Source organism: Lithobates pipiens, unplaced genomic scaffold (genome assembly GCF_037356315.1).
Source record: "Lithobates pipiens isolate NorthernLeopardFrog02 unplaced genomic scaffold, aLitPip1_a1.2 Scaffold_16, whole genome shotgun sequence".
In the NCBI taxonomy this organism is placed as follows: Eukaryota; Metazoa; Chordata; class Amphibia; order Anura; family Ranidae; genus Lithobates; species Lithobates pipiens.
This window is the reverse complement of record NW_027507748.1, coordinates 275,768,023-275,774,085: the sequence shown is the minus strand read 5'-3', so window position 1 is coordinate 275,774,085 and position 6,063 is coordinate 275,768,023.

Sequence of the window (6,063 nt, the reverse complement as noted above, 5' to 3'; positions counted from 1 at the left end):
CACACAAACCGCCCCCGATCCCCCCCCACCCCCCCTCCCCCCCCCAGTCACAGTGTCACTGATTGCATTGATCATTTCTTTACTGATCAATGCATTCAGTGTCAGTTGTGACAATAAAAACTGTCAGGACAGTTAGTGTTAGGTCCAGGGTAGCCCCCTATCACCCCCCAATAAAGATTTAACCCCCTGATTGCCCCTAGAGTTAACCCTTTCACCCCCTTTTGCCAGTGTCACTAAGCGATCATTTTTCTGATCGCTGCATGTGTCGCTAGGTAACTAGTTATTTTTTTAGGTTCACCGCCAGGTTTTTATATCGCTAGGTACCCCGATATACTACCCAATAATGGTTTTAACCCCCTGATTGCCGCTAGTTAACCCTTTCACCCCCTTTTGCCAGTGTCACTAAGCGATCGTTTTTCTGATCGCTGCATTAGTGTCGCTACAGTCGCTAGTTATTTTTTTAGGTTCACCGCCAGGTTTTTATAGCGCTAGGTACCCCAATATACTACCCAATAATGGTTTTAACCCCCTGATTGCCGCTAGTTAACCCTTTCACCCCCTTTTGCCAGTGTCACTAAGCGATCATTTTTCTGATCGCTGCATGTGTCGCTAGGTAACTAGTTATTTTTTTAGGTTCACCGCCAGGTTTTTATAGCGCTAGGTACCCCGATATACTACCCAATAATGGTTTTAACCCCGATTGCCGCTAGTTAACCCTTTCACCCCCTTTTGCCAGTGTCACTAAGCGATCATTTTTCTGATCGCTGCATGTGTCGCTAGGTAGCTAGTTATTTTTTTAGGTTCACCGCCAGGTTTTTATAGCGCTAGGTACCCCGATATACTACCCAATAATGGTTTTAACCCCCTGATTGCCGCTAGTTAACCCTTTCACCCCCTTTTGCCAGTGTCACTAAGCGATCATTTTTCTGATCGCTGCATGTGTCGCTAGGTATCTAGTTATTTTTTTAGGTTCACCGCCAGGTTTTTATAGCGCTAGGTACCCCGATATACTACCCAATAATGGTTTTAACCCCCTGATTGCTGCTAGTTAACCCTTTCACCCCCTTTCACCAGCCATCACAGTATAAGTGTCACTGGTGACGCTGGTTAGCCAGTTAGTTATTTAGGTTCCCCGTCAGGTTTTTATATAGCGCCAGGGACCCCCATATACTACCTAATAAAAATTTGAACCCCCTGATTGCCCCTAGTTAACCCTTTCACCACTGATCACCGTATAAGTGTTACGGGTGACTCTGGTTAGTTTGTTTTTTATAGCATCAGGGCACCCACCATTTATTACCCAATAAAGGTTTAACCCCCTGATCACCCGGCGGGTGATATCAATTAGGTTTTAGGGTCAGGGTCTGCGTCGCCCCAGGCAGCGCTAGGTTAGTGCCAGTACCGCTAACACCCACACGCAAAGCATACACCTCCCGTAGTGCTATAGAATCTGAACAGATCAATATCTGATCTGATCAGATCTATACTAGCGTCCCCAGCAGTTTAGGGTTCCAAAAAAACGCATTGTTAGCGGGATCAGCCCAGATACCTGCTAGCACCTGCGTTTTGCCCCTCTGCCCAGCCCACCCAAGTGCAGTATCGATCGATCACTGTCACTTACAAAACACTAAACACATAACTGCAGCGATCGCAGAGTCAGGCCTGATCCCTGCCATCGCTAACAGGTTTTTTGGTAGCATTTTATATTTAAATCCGGAAGGCAGTGCTTGGTTTTCGGGGTTCCGTACGTGGCTAGGCTCCCAAAAAGTCCCCCACATGTGGTATCCCCGTACTCGGGAGAAGCAGCAGAATTTATTTTGGGGTGTAATTTGACTTCTGCCCATAGCATGTGTGAGCAATATATCATATAGTGACAACTTTGTGCAAAAAAAAAAAAGTTTGTAATATTCCCGCAACTTTTGGCAAAATATAAAATATTCCATGGACTCAACATGCCTCTCAGTAAATAGCTTGGGGTGTCTACTTTCCAAAATGGGGTCATTTGGGGGGGTTTTGTGCTATTTTGGCATTTTATGGCTTTCGAAACTGTGATAGGTAGTGAGGAGTTAAATCAAAAATTTGCACCCTTAGAAATCCTGAAGGTGGTGATTGGTTTTCGGGGTGCCGTGCGCGACTAGACTCCCAAAAAGTCCCACACATGTGGTACCCCCGTACTCAGGAGAAGCAGAATGTATTTTGGGGTGTCATTTCACATATGCCCATAGCATGTTTGAGCAATATATCATTTAGTGACAACTTTGTGCAAAAAAAAAAAAAGTTTGTAATATTCCCGCAACTTGTGGCAAAATATAAAATAATCCATGGACTCAACATGCCTCTCAGTAAATAGCTTGGGGTGTCTACTTTCCAAAATGGGGTCATTTTGGGGGGTTTTGTGCTATTTTGGCATTTTATGGCCTTCGAAACTGTGATAGGTAGTGAGGAGTTAAATCAAAAATTTGCACCCTTAGAAATCCTGAAGGTGGTGATTGGTTTTCGGGGTGCCGTGCGTGACTAGACTCCCAAAAAGTCCCACACATGTCGTATCCCCATACTCGGGAGAAGTAGCGGAATATATTTTGGGGTGCAATTCCACATATAACCATGGCATGTGTGAGCAATATATCATTTAGTGACAACTTTTTGTAAAAAAATTTTTTTTTTTTGTCATTATTCAATCCTTTAGGACAAAAAAAATAAATATTCAATGGGCTCAACATACCCATCAGCAATTTCCTTGGGGTGTCTACTTTCCAAAATGGGGTCATTTGGGGGGGATTTGTACTGCCCTGCCATTTTAGCACCTCAAGAAATGAGATCGGCAGTCATGAATTAAATGCTGTGTAAATTCCAGAAAATGTACTCTAGTTTGTAGACGCTATAACTTTTGCGCAAACCAAAAAATGTACGCTTATTGACATTTTTTTTACTAAAGACATGTGGCTGAATAAATTTTGCCCTCAATGTATGACTAAAATTTAGTTTATTCGATTTTTCTTATAACAAAAAGAAGAAAATATCTTTTTTTTTCAAAATTGTCGCTCTTTTTCCATTTATATCGCAAAAAAAAAAAATCGCAGAGGCAATCAAATACCATCAAAAGAAAGCTCTATTTGTGGGAAGAAAAGGACGCAAATTTCGTTTGGGTGCAATATTGCATGACCGCGCAATTACCAGTTAAAGCAGCGCAGTGCGAAATTGCAAAAAGACCTCTGGTCCTTAAGGTGTTTATTGGTCCGGAGCTGAAGTGGTTAAGTACTGTAGTTTGTCACCATTCCACAATTTTAAAGCATAACGTCATGGGTGTGTATTTACTTGGTGTAACATCTTTACCATTATCCCTTTCATAACTAAGCCTATTTTTGGCATTTGGTGTTTACAAGTTAAAATCCATATTTTTTGCTAGAAAATTACTTGGAACCCCCAAACATTATATATATATTTTTTTAACAGAGACTCTAGAGAATAAAACGGCGATTGTTGCAATATTTTATGTCACACGGTATCTGCGCAGCGGTGTTTTAAATGCAACTTTTTGGGGAAAGGGACACTTTCATGAATAAAAAAAAAAAAAAAAAAAAAAAACAGTAAAATTATCCCATTTTTTTTTTGCATAATGTGAAAGATAATGTTACGCTGAGTAAATAGATACCAAACATGTCACACTTTATATTTGCACACACTTGTGGATTGACGACAAAGTACGGTACCTAAAAATCTCAATAGGCGACGCTTTAAACATTTTTTATGGTTACCAGGTTAGCGTTACAGAGGAGGTCTAGTGCTAGAATTATTGCTCTCGCTCTGACGATCGCAGGAATACCTCACATGTGTGATTTGAACACCGTTTACATACGCGGGCGCGACTTCCGTATGCGTTTTCTTTGCTTCGCGAGCTCGTGGGGACGGCGGGCACTTTAAAAGTTTTTTTTATTTTTTTATTTATTTTAAAATGACTAAATTGTTTAAAAAAAAATAAATAAAAATTTGATCACTTTTATTGCTGTCACAAGGAATGTAAACATCCCTTGTGACAGTAATAGGCGGTGACAGGTACTCTTTATGGAGGGATCGGGGGTCTAAAAGACCCCCCACCCCTCCTTTACACTTCAGTGTATTCAGATCGCCGAAAACGGCGATTCTGAATACCGGATATTTTTTTTAAACCGGCGCCATTGGCAGCCGAGTAAACGGGAAGTGACGTCATGACGTCGCTTCCGTGTTTACTATGAGGAGACTGGAACGAAGCCGATTACGGCTTCGTTACAGTTCCTCCCCAGCGGCCGGAGGCATCGCACCAGGAATCGGTGCTCCCGATCAAGCGGGAGCACCGGTAACAGCGGCGGGAGGGGGGGACGTCCCCTCCCACTCCTCCGGCATAACAGCCGAGCGGCTTTTAGCCGCATCGGTTGTTATGGCTGGATAGCCAATCGCCCGCTGAACAAAACGGTACCGGGATGATGCCTGCAGGTGCGGGCATCATTCCGGTATACCCCCCGGAAGCCGAGTACGCACATCTGCGTACGCTCGGCGGGAAGGGGTTATACAAAAAAATTGGGCTAACAACTTTTTTTTTTTTATCAAAAAAGTGTATTTTTTCCCAAAAAAATGCGTTTGTAAGACCGCTGTGCAATTGCTGTATGACACAATATTGCAATGATCGCAATTTTATTCCCTAGGGCCTCTAAAAAAATTATATTATATTAGATATTTGCAAAAAAAACTGAAAACCATTTAAAAAACTTTCTTTCCACTTCACAATTATGTCACATTGTGTTGCTCTAGCTCATAAAATCTCAATAAAATACATTTACATTTTTGGTTGTAACCTGATAAAATGTGTATAATTCAAGGGGTACGAATACTTTTTCAAGGCATTGTATATACCCAGTGAAGTGACTAGCTTCAAGGGATACAGAGAGGAAACAAATCCTCCTATATATGCTGTACCTGTTTAAATTGGCAGCCATCTCTTCTCTACAGCCTTTCAAACTGCAGAATTTATACAGTACAGCTTGTCTGAGCTTTCAGAAACAAGAGGGTGAGGAGCTGAAGTTACACTCCACAGAGCTCAGCGAGAGCTGACTGGAGGGAAGGGAGAACACCCCTTTTCACACAACACACAGGAACAGAGCTGAGGCTTTCAATCACAGGCTGAATGCTGGAGCGCTCTCCCCTGTCGCCTTTTTACCTCTTGAGGTCAGGAAAACTTGTCAGAAGTGACTCAGAAAGCAGAAGGAACAAGGCAACTAACAGAAAATAGGATTTTTAAAACAGCTTACCTGTAAAATCCTTTTCTTGGAGTACATCATAGGACACAGAGTCTCAAGTAATTACTTGGTGGGTTATAGACCTACCTTCAGGTGTTGACACTGGTATAACCAATACAGGAAGTTGACTCTCCTATATAACCCCTCCTCCTTCCAGGAGCACTCAGTTTTTGTAGCCAAACAATATAAGTAATATACTCTCACCCCATAGAACAGAGGGGCGGGAGCTCTGTGTCCTATGATGTACTCCAAGAAAAGGATTTTCCAGGTAAGCTGTTTTAAAAAACCCATTTTCTTTATCGTATATCATAGGACACAGAGTCTCAAGTAATTACATGGTGGGATGTCCCATAGCAATGCTACTTGAGGGGAGGGAGACACAACCCGTAGGGTAACCCCCAGACCTGAGGACTTATACTGCTGCCTGCAGCACACTGCACCCGAAGGCGATATCCTCATTCCATCGTACATGCACTTGATAAAATCTTGCAAATGTACGTACTGAAGGCCAAGTCGCGGCCTTGCAGATTTGAGACCTGGAGGCCTGGCGACGCACTGCCCTAGAAGCACCAACCGCTTTGGTAGAGTGCGCCTTAAATTGAAAAGGGGGAATCTTTCCCTTTAAATCATAAGTTTGAATTATAACTTGCCAAATGCACTTAGCGACAGTGGATTTTGACGCTGCCTGTCCCTTCTTAGGACCCTCTGGCAGAAGAAATAAGACATCAATCTTACTAATCGGAGCAGTTTTCTTAAAGCGGAGGTCCACCCTAAAGTGGAGCTTCCGCTCATT